This window comes from Myotis yumanensis, unplaced genomic scaffold (assembly GCF_028538775.1).
Source record: "Myotis yumanensis isolate MYYU_CA2020_CCGP unplaced genomic scaffold, mMyoYum1.0.hap1 SCAF_2, whole genome shotgun sequence".
NCBI lineage: Eukaryota > Metazoa > Chordata > Mammalia > Chiroptera > Vespertilionidae > Myotis > Myotis yumanensis.
The window spans coordinates 196,398,451-196,418,903 of NW_027223753.1; the positions used below are offsets into that span (position 1 = coordinate 196,398,451).

A 20,453-nucleotide genomic window follows, 5' to 3' on the forward strand; every position below is an offset into this window, starting at 1 on the left:
TTACCCTAAATATATACATGATTCCATTTCTGGGACTCTGTTATTCTTACACTCAGCTTACTTTGCTGAGGTAGGCTACTACCTGGCCCTTTAGACATTCCTTACTCAATTGTTTTATAGTTATTTGTTTACCAACTTTATATCTTTTACTAGGCAGTGAACTGTCTGAAGGTTAGTTTTTTTTTTCATTTATCATCTCATCTCCACAGCCCTAAAATAGAAGTGAGTCCTTAGTAGATGGTCGATAATTGTTGGTTAAATTAAATTGCCTTTGGACTGTCATTAATCTATAAAATACTGGATAAATTTCTTAGCAAACCAGTTTGCTTCTTTCAATTTCAAGAAACATGAGCAATGCTCATCAACAGTCCTAGGCCCGAGGTGATTAACGTGTTTTGGTACCTTCCCCTGGAGGGGGGTTCTCCTTGGCAGCAAGGCCTGGGGGGCGGGGGGCGGTGTGTGTATGGCACAGTATAGGCAGGGTCCATCAGCCACCTCGAGGAAGAGGTGCCACTTCCAAATAGGATATATTCCCTCCTGATGGAGAGGGATAGCGTGGCAGCCTTCCAGACAGGGCACTTTGTTTATAGGCCTTTATTCTCTACTGCCCGCCTCCACAAGGTCTAAGGTGGTTTATTAGTTCATATGATTGTCAAAACCCTCTGTGACAGTTTTCTTAATCATTTTTCTGCCTCTAATGAGAACATGCCTTCTTGAGACTTAGGATGGCGAGTGATTATTTCACTGTGAAATCTCAAATTAGTGGGATGTTATTTAGATGATAAATTTACTAAACTGACATTTGTTATTTCTAATATTTTAAAAGTAGAGGGAGTATAAAGAGAACCTTGGATTGTTCTTGTATTTTCTGGTGAAACTCTTTTATGCACCAAGAAATAGATGCTTTGAAAACCTCTGTTCGGGTCCCTTGCACACACCTACCATGGCATAGAAAAATGATTGGCAAAATGGAAAAAAGAAAAAGAAAACTACCTTCTTTCTCTCTCCTCTCTTTCTCCTCTCTCTCTCTGTCTCTCTCTCTTTGTCTCTCTCTCTGTCTCTCTCTCTCTGTCTCTGTCTCTCTCTCTGTCTCTCTGTCTCTCTCTCTCTCTCTCTCTCTCTCTCTCTCTCTCTCACACACACACACACACACACACACACACACACGCACACGCACACACACACACCCCTATCTTGGATACTTAGTTACCTTGCTGGTGGTTTACTTCTTGTCATTCATTAAGGAAACATGCTTATCATTTAAATGACCTCCTTGCTTGAGTATGAAGAGCTATTTGGACAGTTAGATATAATACTTGTTCACATAGGCTACCTCCCTGGCCCTTTAACATTTTATCTCATCATAGTACAGTTACCAAACCAGGAAATTAACATTGTACAATATTAGGAACTAAACTACGGATCTTTTTTGAATTTCATTGTCCTCTTTTCTATTCTAGGGTCCTATGCAGGACCCAATGTGACATTTTGTGTTCATGTCTCCTTGGACTCTCCCAACCCCCCAACCCCAACCACCTTTCCCCTCTTAATGACAGGATGGTGTGGAGCCAGCACTGCTCTTTCAATAAGATATATAACTTGCACAAGTGCCTTGATGTTCATATTGACGCAAGATCCAAACCAAACAAACAGAAAGCAGATACCAGGAAATCTGGCCTGAAGGGAAGTCTCAGATGACAGGGCTGGGATGTCCAGACAGGTGACAGAGGTGAAGAATTGGCTTCTTGCCCTTGGCACTTTCTACCAGTTGAAGAGCATGAAATGGATCTACCCTCCTGCTGGGGAGGCAGTAGAGTGAGTTGTTGAGCAAGTAGGGGAAATCAGGCAGCTCTGGGCTGGAATTCTGACTCCGTCACTCACTAGCACAGGGAGGAAAGGTAGCAATAATAACTAGTTTACAGGGTTGTTAGGAGGATTCTGTGAAATTTGGTGGGCGTTTCACAGCCTCTGCCACACGTGAGCATTAATGTCCAGTTTCAGATCAATGGTTCCTACACCTCAGGGTGCATTAACAACCTTCTAGAGCCCCACTCTGAGATTCTGGTTCTGCAGATCTGAGGTAGAATGTGGGAGTCTTTATATTTAACAAGCAGCCCAAGTGATTGGGAAACAAAACCCTGAGCAACCCAGTTGTGTCCAGACAGATAAACAAGATGTGGACCTCTGTCCGGGCACCTGGGACCCAGCTCAAGGCTCTATCTTTTATAAAAGGTGCAGGCAAAGATCTCTTCCTTGCTCTGGTTTGCACCTGCTGATGTTTTCTACAGAGCCTGGCCCTTGTTTCAGGGTTCAAGCTGCCAGCTGGTATTTCATTGTTGGCTGCCAGTGTATTACTAATGAGCATCTGGCCTGAGTTAACAAATGTAATAATAACTTAGCCTTAAAAAAAATTTTTTTTTTTACTTTGATAACTTTTTCTTGCAAGAACCAATGATACCACTAAAGTTATGGGGGTTCAGAGGGGGCTTTCCCAACTGCACTTTACAAAAGAGCGTGAAATCACCATGGAGCCAGGCATGGAAGTGCTAAAGGCCATGTGGCATCAACGGGGGCTCTCAGGCAGGGGAAGTGCAAGCAGTGTTCCCATTTTCAGGCAACTTTGCACGGTCTGAAGAATTCTACACATTTTACAGATGAGGAAGCGAGTGGTAGAGAAATATCTTTCCACAGCTGGTTAGAAGTGGGGTCTCCAAGGCCATGGTCTCTCCCAGACCCATGCTGCTTTCTGGGAATGATGCCTACCTTCCTTCCCCACCCCTGGTGCCTGATGGTGCAGCCTAGTGTTTGCTCTATGTGCTTGTAACAATATCCTCCTCTCCCATGTTCTTCCCTCTGCCAAATGCCTCTCTCACCAAACCTTTCTTCTGATAAACTACACATCTGTCTGTCCTCAGAGTGCCCCATCTGTGGATGAAGAATGGCATACACTTGCCCCCAGTCCTCTGGGCCACTTCCCTGTTCCCAGGGTCTCCCAATTTAATCCGAGGACAGGTTTTATCTTGTCTTCCCGAGAGACCTCATGCACAGAGCCATCCTGGCTATTAAGCTCTCACACCCATAAGAACCCCAGAGCCAAGGCTAAGAGCTGGGCAGTAATGAGATGTGCCTGTCACTGAAGTAATCTGGGCAGGGTGAGCCAATGGACAAGCAGTGGCAAAGGGAGCCTGGTCTTAGATTAGGCAAGGCTGGGGTGGGGATGGTGGGCTGGCTGGGTCTCCCAGAAAAACCTGAGGAGAGTTGGACCTTGAACTTCTAACACCCATGTGTAGGCTTGAGATTTTGAGGGTAATGAATTTTTAATATTTTCCTTTGATTTAAGATTTTATCTCATTAAGTGCCAAGGGATACTGCCAGCTCCATTTTGTTCTAAGATTTGTTTCTGGGCAAATCTTCTTGGAATGATTTTGTTCTGTTTCCCTTTTAATCTGATCAGTAAAGTTTAGGGACAAGGAAGGAGAATGAATGGTGGGGAAGAGCTTAGAAGAGGCAGAATTTTGAGGTTGGATATTCCTCTATGGAGGCTATTGTGAGCATAGGATAGGAATGAAATTTCAATGCCCTAAATCTTCCCCCAGAAAATAAATCTTTCCACTCCTCACATTTAGACATTAGAGTTAATAATATAGTAATTTAAATCCACGGTTTAAGTGCCTTATATTTCCTTATGTAGGTATGACTCTTGAGTTGATTTAGTTAGCACCTGAGCCTTTTATAGAACTTTAACATAAAACAAGGCCAAAAAATTCTTAGATTAATATTTCTTCTCAGTGTGTTTTAATTTTTTGTTTACACATTTAAAATTAATAGTATTACTTTTGTAATAAGAAGCAAAGTTTTTTAAAAAAAATATTTATTACTTCACAGAGAAATTCATTTCATAAACAAAGGTTTCAACAAAGCATAGCTGTTCCTACTTCTCGAACATGAAAAAGAGATGGTGTTCGTGTTTTCTTAGTATCTTGTCCTAAGTTCCTTGGTCAAAATTCCTCACATTTTCTTTATGCTGACATTTACATGTTGAAAATTCTTACGGTGAAGTTTACAGAGAACTTATAAGTAGCATGTTTCATTAAGGTGCCTGGTTCACTTTGTTCTTTGGAAAAACTCATATAAGAAATGTACACAGTGTCAGAATAAAGCCAGACACCTACTGTCAGACACTAGGGCCAAATGGCAATTTCTATTTTTTTTAAAAAACATTCAACTATTTTCAATATCTTCTAAAACGGGATATATTACTAAGATTGAAAGTGTTGTTGTTATTGTTGCTTACTGTGAACTCCTGGCACAGGGCCAAGAACATATAATGTGCTCAAATATATGTTTTTATTTCTTTTTTGGATTTATCTTTTATCTTTCCACAGGAAGTTACTATGAATAAGAACTCTCTGGAAAAAACATAGATGTCGAGAAGTTTAAAGTCAACATAAACTCCTTTACACTTTTTTTTAATCTCTGAAAAGTTCATGTCAAATCTTTATCTTTTTGCAGGGATATATTTTTTGGATGGTTCAATAAGTTATTCTCTACAAACAGTAATAATTTTGAATAACTCTGGCATATCTGTATGTTAAAACCACAGTACACTCTCACAGGACTCTTAGGATATGCAAGGAAATAAGTGTATATTCCATGGTGAGGCAAAGGAACTTTTAGTAAAAACAAGATAATATACTGTAAAAAATAATGAAAAATATTTTACAGCAGTTCCTTCCTTTTGGGCTATGAGCTTTATAATGTCTACTAGAGGCCTGGTGCACGAAATTCATGCACAGGGGGAGGGAGGGGTCCCTCACCCTGGCCTGCACCCTGATTGGGCTAAACTGGCAGTCAGACATCCCCCTTGCAATACGGGATCACTGGCTCCTAAGTGCTGACCTGCCTGCCTACCTCATCACCCCTAACCACTCTGCCTGCCTACTTCATTGCCCCTGACTGTTCTGCCTGCCTGCCTGATCACCCCTAACTGCCTCTGCCTGCCTGCCTGATCGCCCTTAACTGCCTCTGCCTCAGCCCCTGCCACCCTGGAAGGATGTCCGGAATGACGTCTGGAATGTCGTTCGAGTGTCCCGTCTAATTAGCATATTATGCTTTTATTATTATAGATAGTATTAAATATCACTAATAACTCAAAATAAGAATACAAAATAATTCACATACTTGTTGACTGAGAAGCTTTTTGAAATGTAGAGAAATTAAAACTGAGAAACTATGTAAGGGATAATTTAAAGATTTTAAAAGTTCCCAAATTAACCCAGTTCCTATGTTCCCCTGTAGATTTATAAATTTACTTGTAAAAATTAGCTTATTTTATCTGTGCCCGATGAGTACAAACTATTAATTATTTTAGCTTTTTAAATCTACAACATCCTGTTCCTAATAGAAAATTCATAGTTGTAGCAAACAGATGAAACAGATGGGTTATTTTTGCATCTCCCATAGAACTATGCATGGGATTTTTTAAAAGAACTGATTCTTTCTCTATTTCTAACTAACAGACAGAGACCTTCCCTTTTCAATAATTATATGTAGGAATGTATCATGTTAAAGAAGAAAATGGAGCAATGCTAAACCATAAAACTATGTTGGTATATCTTTAATCTAAGGAGATCACATTTAATTAAAACTCTACATAGAGCCATTCTCCTTTGAAATGACACTTTACACTATACTGAAAAACTAATTATAGCATGGGAGAAGCCCGGAACAGCTCCTGGCAGCCTAATCTGGACACTGCTGTTCCCAGCCAGGCTTTGGCATCGAGGGGATGCCTATGTTTGGAATGAAATTTCCAAACATAATGTATGGAAAGATATCCAGAAATTTAGATAACCAGGGGCATCAAAGAATATAAAAATTATATTTCTATGTCAACAATATCTTGGATTATTCTCAAACACAGAAAATAGGCCTTCCTAAGACATTTTTAAAACTACTAAAATCTTGGGATAATCTCTGTATTCCCAGAGATTAAATAAAACTAGGCACAGAGGAGGGGCTTGTTAAGTGTTTTACGAATGAATAAATTTAAGAACCACAGAGAGGGAATTATTCGCATAGAAGAAATGTTCAATGAACTCTTTTATTACCTGCTGATCTTTTCATTAATTGATTGCTTGGAAAAGAATTGATCTGAGTGAATCCATCTGTGGCCTTTGTCTGAGTGAATGGTCTGGGTATCCATCAGCTACCACACCAGTGTATGCAGAGGATGGCTGGGAGGCTGGCCCGGATCCAGGGAGTCATTATGGTAGAATAACACTTGCATCTGCCATCTTCAAGCAGTAAGTTAAGCAGGAATAGTGTCTTGTTACTCCTTCTGCTAACACCAGGGACCCTGGTTTCAGGAAACAAGGGAGGGTGTTCCCAGAAGGAACTTCGAGGAACAAAGATACTTGCCTGGTGATTCACCATCTTTGATCATTTTACAATTAGTCAAGAACTTCAGGGACCACTCACTACAAAGGATTAGAACTTTCTGGTAACTAAGACAGGACATGCCTCCAAAAGATTTGTATAGCACACCTCATGGTTCCTGAAGGTTGGGTGGAGATGTCAGCCTATTCTCCACAAGGATGGGGAACATGGCTGTCTTGTTCATCACTGTCATTCCAACACCCAGAACAGAGCTCAGTTTTGCGAGTCAACCATTTCTCAGGTCCTAGGCAACACACTCTGAAATTATTTCTCTCATTTTTCAACAACCCTGAACGGTAGGTATTTTCATTTTCTTTCTTTTGAGTATGTCCCTGGATAAACAGATTCATCTTTGAGACTTTGCTAACCTCGAAAATGGATAACAACACCTGCTCTAGTGTTGTTGTGAGACCAGAATGAGGTGATAATGATGCCAGCCAACCCTTTTTTGAGAACTTACGTTATGCCAGGCACAGTGCTACACACTTTACAGGCATTATCTCATTTGAAACTCACGACCGCTCTGTGATTTGAGTTTATTTGCTAGGGAATGACTGAACAGGGATCTGAGCCCACACAGTCTCACTCCACAACCATGCTCTTAATGATTTTAATAGCGTATGTCAAATGTCCAGTACAGTACTAAGCATATAACAGGTACTCACTAGATATTACTTTCCTTCTTATCTTCCAAAGATATAATATTTGAGGCAACAGAAATTCTATAGGAACACAACTTTTCCAGCAACCACAGGGAAAGCCATAATCAACATGAGAATGCATGAATTCTAACAGTATACCCATCTTAACAAAGCACAGGACAATTTATTATTTTTTAAATATATATACATTTATTGATTTCAGAGAGGAAGGGAGAGGGAGAGAAAGATAGAAATATCAATGATGAGAGAGAATCATTGATTGACTGCCTACTGCACGTCCCCTACTGGGGACCGAGCCCGCAACCCAGGCATGTGCCCTTGACTGGAATTGAACCTGGGACCCTTCAGTCCACAGGCCGATGCTCTATCCACTGAGTCAAACCAGCTAGGGCGAGAATTTATTATTTATTATGGATTGTTCTGAAGTGATATATGGATAGTAATGAATAGACTAAAACATTAACATTAAAAATGTTGCAAGATTCTGAATTTTAATTGGAGACCAATTAAAGACCAAGCTACATAAAAAACAAAGACCCCTCCTGGTACTTGCTTCTTTCACCAGGCACCAAAGGTGGCATTTCCCTGGACACTGTCTGTGTCTTCTGCATGCTGCGTGGGAAACAAAATCCCTCAGGTGCACAAAGCTTCCATGGTGGACTCAGTCATCTGATGAGCAAGTAACAGAGGTGGAGAGCTCCTTGTCTAGGCCAGTGATCCTCAACGCTGGCCCAGTTGGTATGACCACCTAGGAGCTGATGCCCTGTCCCATACGGGATCCTGGTATGAGGAAGGGCCCAGGCACAGGTATTATTTGAAAGCTCCCCATGTGATGGTATTGGCAACCAGAGTTGGAAACTGGTTTAGGCAGTGGTTAAAACATTGTTGGAATGGATTCAATCCCCCCTACAAGCTCCCAGAATGATGGAAAGCTCAGAGTGGGAGGAAGAAACACAGTAAATACAGGGCCAAACATGGAAAAGCAATTCAGCAAAGAAGACTGGACATGGCTTTGACTCCAAACTGGACATTGTGATGTCTTGTAGGGTCTTTACCCCGGCCAAATAAAGGGTTACAGACTATTCTCTCAAAATTCTCTCTTTGGTGCTTTGCCCTTCGTTTTATTATTACTATTATACTTCCGCAAAAATCCCAGTGGCAGTAAATGACTGTAGCAGAAATAGCTTAGTTGACATAATTTTAAAAAAAGGGTAGAATAAAGAAGAGCATCAGCAGTCTCATTTTCTGGAACAAGATTATAAAGGCCACCAATCCTGATAGAATAGGGTACAAATGAGACACATCAGACTTATGGGGTTAGGACAGGATTTCTCCCACTGGTACCATATAGAAAGATTAATTCAATATAGAGACTTAAAAGCTTAACCAAAGTCTAGTTGGAGATGGGCTACTAGGTCATTATATCATTCCTACATAATTTATTAACTTGGGGCAACTCTTGATTTTCCACTAACAGGTTTTCATGTCTACAGGATTCAAAAATAGAAATGCAAATTTCATTCTAAAGACAAACATATGTGCATTTTTTATTTACTGTGTCACTGTTCTCTCTCCTAGCAGAGGTAATTGAGGATTTGCTATCTCCCTCATATAATTCTGGTGGGTTGATTGGAGGAGTGACACAGCAGCCACCAATTCATCTGAATAAAATGCCAACTCTTCTTAAAGTTACACTGATGAAAAAATTACATATATTTAGCACATCCTGGATGGTGCAAACTCCCAAGTATAAACCTCAATTTAAAACATGTTTGCAAGACAGGCGATGGCAGATGGGACAGTGAAAAATGTTGATGGGGTGGAGCTAGAAGACCACAAGTGTGTTGAACTTGCACACAAGAAAACTTGGATGGAGGTGTGCCTCATTCATATTCCAATATACACTGAGTGGTCAGATTATTATGACCACCTGACGTTTGTAGGCAAATTAGCTATAATTTCACACTGAAGTTGCTAGAGGGTCAGATCATTACAAATGTCTGAATAGCACAACATACCTAAGTATCGTTGCTGATCAAGCTCATCCTATCATGTTGATGGCGTATCCCAATGGAGATGGCTTCTTCCAACAAGACAATGCACCATGCCACGGTGCTCGTATTGTACAGGAGTGGTTTCAAGAACATGAGGGAGACTTTACTTTGCTTAGGTGGCCCCCACAATTACCAGATCTTAATCCAATTGAGCATGAAGTTAAAAGAGCCATCAGGCAGCTGGTTCCACAACCATCAAATCTCACAGAACTGGACAGTGCTATTCATCAGGCATGGTGTCAGATGCCTCGCATCACCTTTCAACATCTGGTGGAGTCAATGCCAAGAAGAATTGCTGCAGTATTGAAGGCAAAAGGTGGCCCAATGAAGTATTGATGAGGTGGTCATAATAATTTGGCCGGTCATAATAATCTGGTCACTCAGTGTATGTATTAAAGACCTGGTCATCAGCCCTGGCCAGTGTGGCTCAGTTGGTTGGGTGTCATCCTGTGTACCAAAAGGTTGCTGGTTTGACTTGAGTTGCAGGCTCAATCCCCAGTAGGGGGCGTGTGGGAGACTGCTTTCACATTGATGTTTCTCTCTCTCTCTCTCTCTCTCTCTCTCTCCCCCCTCCCCTTCCTCTCTCTCTAAAAATCAATTTTAAAAAACCTAAAAAAAAAATGATCTGCTGCAAAAGGCAAGAGTTCCTTCTTTTTTACCGCAGCATAGTATTCCATTGTGTAGATGTACCACAGTTTTCTAATGGATTGAACTGGAGAGCATTATGCTAAGTGAAATAAGCCAGTCAGAGAAAGATAAATACCACATGATCTCACTCATTTGTGGATTATAGAGAACAACATAGACTTATGAACAGGGACAGATCCAAAGACAGAGAAACAGTGATCAGACTATCAATCCCCAGAGGGAAAGTAGGGGAGGGAGCGGGTAAGGGGAAGAGATCAACCAAAGGACTTGTATGCATGAATATAAGCCAAACTAATGGACATGGACAACAGGGGGATGAGAGCATGAGTGGGGGGGGGGAGGATGGGGGTTAATGGGGGGGATAAGGACACATTTGTAATACCTTAACTAATAAAGAATTTTAAAAAAATGATCTGGTCATTAGCTCTCAAGGGCTGTAATCTCTCACTCTGGCTTATCTTGTGCAGTTACCTTCCTCACACAATGTATTCTAACTCTTTACCTTCTTTCAGTTCATCTAGTCTCTGTCTTCAATTCCTTCCTTAACCAGAAAGGTTAGGATGGCTGGATAATATGGTTCACCATTTAGAAGATTCTCTTGCCCTATTCTCAACTCCATTGCTTCACTTTTCCTTCATTGAATCTGCCTGGCAAAAATTCACACCCGGATGAATTTGCCTCTCTGTGCTCATCACCTATAACCAAGATGCTGAGCTGTCCTGGAGGAAATCACAGGCTGCTGAGCCCCATGCATTGTACTTTCTTGGTTTACACTAACTGTGCATAGAGCCCACTAGGCTTCTGTTTCTCATCATTTTGTCCACTGTTTGGATTTCAAACCTGTCCTATTTTTCTCAACCTCAGATCCCACTTCCTCTTCATCGTCAGCAGATAATCATGCTTCCTGCTTCACAGAGCAATTCAGAAAAGAACATAAAAGCAAGCACTGTAACCTCCTCCACCTCCTGCTATCAAATCTACCAGCCTCCCCATAGCAGATAAGATTGATGCCTGCCCACTCCCCATGAGTGTCCAGCTGCCTGAGAACTCCCACTGGTGTGCAAACACTCCTCTTTCCTAACCTTTTGGTGGGTGTGCACTGGCTCCAGAGTTAAGGAAACACAAACTTTAACAACACCTATCTTTTCTTCCTCTTTTTCTGTCACCGTAGGAGAAGGTAACTTCTATCCAAGATTCATTTCTCCACTGATTATCTGGGTCCCATTTCCTGCTCTTTCTCAGACCTCACTCCATGGATTAGCACCTCTCATTACCGTATCTTTTCTTTGTCTGGTTCTACTTTGTTTATTTACTATTAATTTCACACCCCCACTTCAATTCCTTTTTGTTCATACTTGTCTGATTTGTATTGGCCCACTTCTTTATGTTCCATTTATCTTTGTCCCTTTCCTTAAAGAGCATACCTAGCAAATAGTACTTTCTTTTTACCCAATTCTAAAACTTTGTAATTTACTATGATGATACCTATCTATGTTAGATCTTTTTTTCTAAACTTTTATTTCATTCTTTTAGAACATTTTCTTTACCTGTCTTTAATTTGGTCAAGCCGCATCTAGCTCACAGCCCCCTGATGGATTCTGTACAGGCTCTTGCTATATGTTCACAGTATGATGAACTGGTCTCACAATTAGTGGGCAACTGATTGTCACATTTAATCTTTTGCAAAAGTGACAGTATTTGAGTCATATGTAGCCTGTCTCTTTGTCTCTATCCCCAGTCTTCTCTAACTTGCTGTATGCGCCAGTGACCACTGTGACCAAAATGAACTTCCTGGCCAAGTGACTCCTAGAGTTAAATATTTCATACTCCCAAGCACAAAACCAATAAATTCTAAGCTTCATGGCCTGGCCTCAATGCTCTTCATAATCTTTCTAAACCCTCTTTAATCATTTTATTTCCCAGGCAGTTCCTTCTCCAGGCCATGCTAGTCTAGACTTCATGCTTCCCTTCCTAAAATGTATGTATCAATTCATTTAGAAAATACTTATTGAGCCCCCATCATTCCCCCAGAGTCATGACAGATGGTGCGGTCAAAATGGCAGATGATGATAATGGAGCTCCCAGTCTAGCAGGGAGGATGGATAAATGTTCAAACAATTACAGTACACGGCCCCAAGGGCTACATACTAGTAAGAGATGACAGATGGGAACTAATAGAAAGCCTCTAGCTGGACTTGGATGGTCAGGAAAACAACAATCAAGCCTGGATCTGAGTGAGGAGAGAGTAGGAAAATTCAACAAAAAGAACTGCCTGTGTCTTTCTTTCTCTCATCAGCCTGGCAGATTCCTATGCATCCTTCAAAATCCTGTGATCTCCAGAAGCTCTCACCCTGCTCCCCAGAAAAGGTGGCCACTTCCTGATCTGTGTTATTTCTGTCTTTTACCTCTGCCTCTCTGTCTCTCTACTTCTATCATGGTCTTGCTAAACTGATTTTTTGCTTGTTTACTCTTTGAAGTAGCTCCTTCCGAACCTTTTAGTAATCAGCTCAGATGTTTTTTCATTCAGGAAGCCTTCCATGGCCTCCCCCACTCAAACCTAGGCAGCCCTTGTATGTGTTCCCATAGCATCTCATATTTCTCTCAAGCACTGGTCACATTGTGATTCATTCATTCAGTCAGTCATTCATTTCATAAATGGGCATGGGCATAGGCATGTGTGCCGAGCTGATAACCCAGCAGGAAATAAGTCAGATTAAAGAGTTATCCCCAGCAAACATAAGTGCAGGGTGTCCTCTGGGGACACTTAGCCCAAGGATCTAATCCAGCCTGGGAAGAGGAGGCTGAGGAAGGGAAGAGCCGCAGATGATGACAGTGACTATGGGGACTTGGAAGCTGGAGGTGATGGTTGGCAGGAACCAGGTAGCTGGTGGAGGGGCCAGGGGATGGGGCTCTGCTGTCTCTACCACTGACTGTGACATTTCTCCTCTTCCTGCCTCTGTTTTTCTCATCTGTAAAGGGGGTGGTGACTGCGACAACTAATTTTCACTCTCATAACTGTGAGACCATGTTTCTAAACTGTTATCAGTTCTGGCAAGTTGCCCACCTCTGGGTCTACGGAGGACCTTGTCGCCCGCGTATTTTATGAAACGTTTTTGCAACCATTTGTTTCATTTTTGAATCCCAGGTTAGCATTAGAGGGCTATTCGTCCCTTTACCACTACACTGAGGGCCGGGAAGGGTGTGTGTGTGTGCCCACACACATTGGGGTTGTTGTAGCTTCCTCTGCTTTTTCCTCTCAAGTTCTTCCCCGAGCTCCGACTCTGACCATGAACCTCAGGCTGCCGTGACCTCACCCCCCTGTATCTAATACACTCCACGAGGGACAGCAAAGGCTGCCAGGTTGTCAGCAATTCTTAAGAAGGATTTTATCCATGGAGGTATAAAAAATGAAGAAGCCACATTTTGAAACTATTTTGTAAAAACACACATGCCGATTCATTTTTAATGTGTATGCACCATGGCATTTACTCAAGGTAGACGTTCCAGGAAAAGTGACAAGCCTAAAACTCTCCCGTTAATGTTTAATATTCATGCACCATTTAAATTCTGTGGGTATTTTGGTCTTCAGATAGTTCACTCTGTGCTATGCAGAAAAATCAGTAAATTCTCTGAGGGAAGAAATTGCACTTTTTAAATTGTTTCTCGAGAGTCTCAGATGCACTTTATAAATACTATTGTTGTTGTTACGTTGTTAGAATGATAGGTGAGGTGCCCAGTTTGCATTGGCCTTAGTAATAAGAATGACAATCATGAAGAGTGTCACAAAAAGAATACCATCCATGTTAAATATTTAAAGTCACGTTCTCCTGTTGTCAAAATATTTAGTGCAGTGACAGCATCTCTGAAACAGAAGGAGATGAGCCACGACTACATTCTGCACATTAGAAAGAAGCCACCAGCTTATTTTCATCGTTCCCTGCTTTTGCTCTAGAAGGTTCCCTTGGTTAGGGAAGGGAATAAGGCAGGATGAGCCCAGGTGGCAGGTGCTGAATGGAAGGGGATTGAGCTAGATCTGCCTGCCCCAGGAACCTTCCCTGGACTTCAGCTCCAGAGAGCCCCCAGCCAACCCTGGGCAGATTTTCCTCATGGAGGCTGCAGCTCAGGTGGAAATGACTCGGGCCAGATCCAGGGTCTGGGACTGAGGACAACAGCTACTGAGTGGACAGAAATCATAGCTGCTGGCACCTAGCTCACCAGATACCAGCTCACACCCGTCTCCATCCGCTTCCATCTGGTAAGGGCAATGGGTTCCAACCCTGCTGCTGGCTCAGAATCATCAGTGCAGCCATTTAAAAACACTTGCCCCCAGGCTGGGTGGAGACTAGTTATTTGCATGTTTAAAAGTACCACAGATAATGCCAATATGCAGCTGGAATGGAGAAGAAACATCTCTTGAGAGGTTCAGTGTAGGTTCTCCAAGGTGTTACATATTCATGGAGTCAGTTGGCACTACCTAGGAATCACAGCCTGGAGGTTTGTGTAAAACAGGGCCCCAAAGGCATGGAGTGTTCCTTCTCTTCTTCATTGCTGAGATCCAGACCCAACCCCATCTTGTAGGATTGCATAAAGTGTCCTTCCTGACCAGTGAACAGCACAGAATTCCTTTTGGGATGATGGTATTCTACCTGAGGTTCAATATGTGCTCAAATGAGTACATGACCACATATACCCTTATCTGAGCTCTCCCTATATTCCTATATACTACAGCACTCCTAGAAGTACCTGTCAGCTTGGCACATATGCCTGTGTGATGTTTTTAAAACTAGCAAAATGATTTTATTAGTTAGGGTTCTCCATAGAAACTTATAATTTTTATATAATTCCTTGTTGATATATTCAGGCATTTTTATCCTATCTAATAAAAGAGAAACATGGTAATTAGCCATACATCCGCTACCCTTCCCATTGGCTAATCAGGGCGATATGCAAATTAACTGCCAGCCAAGATGGCGGCCGGCAGCCATGCACTGAAGCGAACAGGGAGGCTTGCTTGCTCCAGTGACTGCAGACTCCAACGTCCCCGCCTGACTTGCCGGCCTCTCAGCTGCAACTCTAAGCAACTATGTTGCAAATATAGAAGCTAAACAAAACCCCAGAAACCTGCGTTAGTCAGCCAGGCTTCAACCAGCCGGACCACAACATTGTATCAAATACAGAAGGTAAACAAAGGCCAGAAAGCTGCTTTCAGCAGCAAGGCCTCAGAGCTAAAGCTGGCCCAGAATAAAAAAAAAAGAGAAAAAAAGGAGGGGTTGGGAGCTTCAGTCACCCGCCAGCCTGAAAACGGCCCTCAGCCCCTCAGCCAGACTGGCCAGGCACCCCAGTGGGGACCCCCACCAGGACACCCTTCAGGGCAAACCAGCTGGCCCCCACCCATGCACCAGGCCTCTATTCTATATAGTAAAAGGGTAATATGCCTCCCGGCACCCGGATCAGCGTGACAGGGGGCAACGCTCAAACCCCCTGATTGCCCTGCGGCTCTGTGTGTGACAGGGGGCGGGGCCACAACCTCCCTATCCGTCCTGCTCTGTTCGTGACAAGGGAAGGCGTCCCAACCCCCTGATCAGCCCTGCTCTGTGCCTGATAGGGGGCAGCTCCCCAACTCCCTGATCGCCCTGCGGCTCTGTGTGTGACAGGGTGCGACACCCCAACCCCCTGATCAGCCCTGCTCTGTGCCTGATAGGGGGGAGCTCCCCAACTCCCTGATCGCCCTGCGGCTCTGTGTGTGACAGGGTGCAGCGCCCCAACCCCCTGATCGGCCCTGCTCTGTTCTTGACAGGGGGTGGCGCTGCAACCTCCCTATCGACCCTGCTTTGAGTGTGACAGGGGGTGGTGCCCCAACCCCCCAATTGGCCCTACCCTGAGTGTGACTAGGGGTGGCATTGCAACCTCCCGATCCGCCCTGCTCTGTGCATGACAGGGGGCGGCGCCCCAACTCCCCAATCGGCCCTGCTCTGAGCCTGACCAGGGGCTGCACCTAGGGATTGGGCCTGCCCCCTGCCACCTGGGAGCAGGCCTAAGCCAGCAGGTCATTATCTCCTGAGGGGTCCCAGACTGCGAGAGGGCACAGGCTGGGCTGAGGTACCCCTCTCCCCCCCGAGTGCACAAATTTTTGTGCACCGGGCCTCTAGTATAATTACAATATATAATCCTGTCTAATAAAATCATAATATGCAAATTAACCACCACTCCGTGACAAAAAGATGGCGGCACCCATAGCAGCCGGGGCAGGACGCTGGTGGCAGGCATTGCGTGGCAACCCGGAGCAGGCAAGTGCCCAGCAGGGCCTGCTGGCAGGTTGCCGGGCATGGCGGGTCGCTGTGGTGATCCGTGAGCAGGCAAGCGCAGTCTGCAGGCAGCACCCAGCAGGGCCTGCTTGCCCGTCGCCATGGTGTGGAGCAGGCAGGCCCCTCAGAGAGCAGAGAACCACGGGGAGCAGGCCTAAGCTGTCAGTAGGACATCCCCTGAGGGCTCCTGGATTGGAGAGGGTCCAGGTCGGGCTGAGGGATCCCCACCTCCTCCCCCCCACTTTCGTGCCCCGGGCCTCTAGTATATTATAAAACATTCAAATATATTTATATAAATATATATGATATTTAAATATGCATGTACATATACAAAGAGATTTATTGTAAGAAATTGGCTAAGATGGTTATGAAGGTTGAGAAGTCCCAAAATCTGCCATCTGTAAGCTGTAGTAGATTCAGTCCATGCAGAGCTGATGGTATAAATTCTAGTCCAAAAGCAAGTAGGCTCAAGGCCTGATAAGAGAGGACATTTCAGTTCAATTCCAAAAGCCAGATAAGTCTGACATTATAGCTCAGAGGAGTCATGCAGGAGGAGACCCCTCTTTTTGGAGGGAGGGTCCCCCTTTTTGTACTAGGCATTTGTGCCTTCCACTGATTGAATGAGGACCACCCACCCACACTGGGGAGGGCTACTTTACTCAATCCACTCACCCAAATATTAATCTCATCCCAAAACACCCTCAGGACACACCTAGAACAACATTTGACCAAATATCCAGGCACACCATGGCCCAAACAAGTTGATACATAAAATTAATCATCACATGACCTTTTTCTTGTGAGCATTTTATCTGGAGGGAAGCACACACATTTGAGAGTGAGTGCTGCAGGGTAAATTCAGCCCCTTTCAAGCACCTATAGGAGTAGCTGCCCACAGTGGTGTGTCACCTCCCATGGCATGAATCAGATGGGCCCCCTTCTCTTTGTGCGAGACTATGTGGAGTAACTCAGAATGTAGGCACTTGCCTCTTTGTAATGACAGGAGTGAGAGCCCTGCTGAGAAGGCTCTGAGCTGACCCAGCGTGGACTCCATGAAATGATAGTCCCTTGTTCTATGACCCGCTTTGGGGGTAATTCTCATTGCTGGGCTGACCCCTATCTCCTCTCCCCACCTCCCTTCACGTGGCCTTCTCTGTTTCTGCACTGATGTGCTGCTGAAGAAAACCAAAGAACTGGGTTGGCTGGACCTCAGCAGTTCATGATTTCTGACCTCTGCTGGATCTTCACTATTACCCAGTGCACTTTTTTTTTGTCACTCTGTAGCAACTGATCCATCTATGCAGATATTCACTCAATAAATATTTTTGAGCACCTACTACTTTCCAGGTACTGTGATCTGCTAAAGGTACAATAGGAGTGTAGAAAATGCAGAGGCTGTCTCTGCTCTCAGGGAGCAGGCTGTGTGGCAAACTCCACAGGCAGGTGTCCTAAACCTGAGCAAATATCTCAACCCTCTGAATATGCAGGTGGCCTTAAGGACATCCTTGGGTTCATCACTGTTAGAAGTTCCCAAGTCTTTATTCCCAGCTCTCTCTGGGTATCCGGGGCAGGTCATAGGCTCTCTGGCCACCACTCCCCAACAATGCTCCCACTTCACTGAATCCTCCCTCCTCTTACTGCCCCCTCCTGGCCTTCTTCCTGAGGTTTCAGCTCATCCACCACATGCCCAATCCAGGAACCCAAGCATCCTTCCCTGCTCAGGGAGACTTCTCATTCTGCATCCTGAGGTCACCGGGTTCTGTTTATTCTTCCTCCTGAATAATCAACTCCTTCTGGTCCACCTTTAATAACTTTGCCTCATCGTCTGCCTTGCCTCCATTCTCAACCCTTCCCCCTCTAATGTAGCCTTTATATCGCTGCCAGAAAACAATTCTGATACATTTGATCGCGTCCTACTCCTGATCCAAGTTTTGGAATTGTTTTTCACAGGCGAGAGCAGAGTTTTAAACTTTTGTTTGGCAGAAGGATGCTTCCCCACCCCCCTTCAAAATTATGAGATTACTTGGAACTATGATGCTTAATTTTCAAAGCCTCAGTTCAAAATGGAACGTGAAGCACTAAAAAGAAATGAGCTATTAAGCCATGAAAAGATATGGAGGAAACTTAAATGCATATTACTAAGTGAAAGAAGCCAATATGTAAAGGCCACATACTGTACGATTCCAACTATGAGACATTCTGCAAAATGCGAAACTATGAAATCAGTAAATGGGTCAGTGGTTGCTGGAGGTTAGGAGGAAGGGAGAGATGAATAGGCAGAGCACAGTGGGTTTTTAGGGCAGGGAATGTTTTGTATGATAATATAATGGTGGACATATCACTATACATTTACCAAACCCATAGTACAACACCAAGAGTTATACATATAACTAATGTAAACTACAATCTTTAGGTGCTAATGATGTGTCGATGTAAAATGGTAACCAATGTACCAACCACTCTGGTGTGGGATGTCGATAGTGGGGGAAGCTATGTGTATGTGGGAGAAGGGGAACTTTCTGTACTTTTTGTTCAGTTTTGCTCTAAAAATGGTAATTTATTACTTATTACATTAAAAATTTACATTTAAAAAAAGTTTACATTTTAAAAACAGAGCCACTTTGATGGAGGCTGTGGCGATGGAAGGAGGAGAGTGGAGAGAGGTGGAGCCTTGTCTGTCTCTTCCTCCAAGCGATCCTGAGACCTTGGGGCCCTAGGACTGGAGGAACTTGAAAGATAAGAGCTGAATGCGTTAGCAAGGCAAACAAGGGCTCTCTTCATCAAGCCCAGCTTCTCTTCCAGTCTCATTTCTTAAGGTTCCTGAGCACTGTGCACTCATAGTATTCTAGTGTTTCCCCAAGTACCTCCTGCTCTGGTACTTGCTTGCATTGCTCCCTCAATCTTGAATTATTCGCCCTTTTTTCCCCCCACCTCCTTCTCTGCTTGATAACTCCCTTCAAGTCTCAGCTCTGTAGCACCTTCCCTGTGAAGTGAAGCTGTCTCAAATTCCCAGTGCTCGATTCATCCCATATTCTCCACTATGGCACTGTCAGATGCACAGTCTGTGTTTGTATGCCTGATCCTACTACACTGGGAGCAATCTGAAGCAGGGGCCTTGCTGCTTTCATCTTGGTATCCCCCATAACCAGCACAATGCCTGGTTTCCTACATGTTTGCTCAGAATGAATGAATGAATGAGTACATAATTCTATTCTTCCTCTCTAAGATGATGATCCCACCTCCCACTAGACTAGGGTGATTTTCAGTCACTCTTTGGTGGATTCACTCTTTCCCATCAGTGTATTTATGAATCAGGCCAGCCACAGCAACCCACAGGTGGGTTTGGCCATTTAATTCTTTTTACCCGTTTCTCTTACTGGCAGAGTTTGTTCCTTCAGATGTATTTTCAGTTCATCCTCGAGTTACTTTACCTGCCTGCTCTCATTTGCACATGCTCCTAGTTCATTGAAAGAAAGCTTGTCAGAGCTAGAAGTTCCCTTCCTGTCCTCTGATAGAGAAGAAAGTCAGAATTGTTAGCTTAAACTGTGGCCTTTAGAGTATTCCAATATAATTGTGTGATTACTTGGAACTATGATGCTTAATTTCCAAAGCCTCAGCTGAACATGGGCTGTGATTCTGCTGACATCCCAAGTCCACAGCAGTAAGCCTGGCTTCCCCTGGATTGGACAGCTGGGGTCTGCAGAGCCTGACTAATTATCTAAGGCAGGTGCATTTTTCCTTTCTCTGAATTTTTTTGTCTCCTCTGGCTTACAGAGGTGGCTCAGAGCAGTTCTTAAAGGATGCTTATTCAAGCTGTCAGGCTTTGTTAACCTGTTCTGAATGAAGCCAGTCAGCCCCTGAATTTCCGCGTTTCCTCCTGTTTTTCACGCAGTGTCTTATCACAAGTGTTCAGACTCTCAGAGAAGCTCGAAGCTCAAGTCAGGACTTCTGCTCCTGAATCATCTGTTTAAAAGCTCACCGCCATCCCCCCCCCCCCCCCCCCCCCACACACACACATGGGGTTTTAAAACACTGCTCTCTGTCCTCCAGACATTCATTTACATGAAGCACTTCATGGACACCTGCAATTTTTTAGTCTTAAGGGCCTTTGGTGGAATTTTCTATGTACTTTGGACTAAATTATTTTCTGCCCTAGAAACGGACTCTATGAGATAATTGGTCAGTGATCTTTTACTATAGTTCTTAATTTGTATTTTCTTCAATTATCATATTTCATAATTTGTATTTATAGGGAGTTTCTTTCAATAATGGATAGTGAATAATTATTTACCATTAAGCACATTCTCATAAAACTAAGGTTAGATGATCCCTGATAGCGAGTCTCC

At 43.6% G+C, this 20,453-nt stretch overlaps 1 protein-coding gene across 3 annotated transcripts in view; it reads right to left on the reverse strand.

Moving 5' to 3' along the window:
* Positions 1-20,453, reverse strand: part of KCNAB1 (potassium voltage-gated channel subfamily A regulatory beta subunit 1) — a 336,005-nt gene that overhangs the window by 71,816 nt on the left and 243,736 nt on the right. The gene's annotated exons all lie outside the window — the stretch shown is intronic.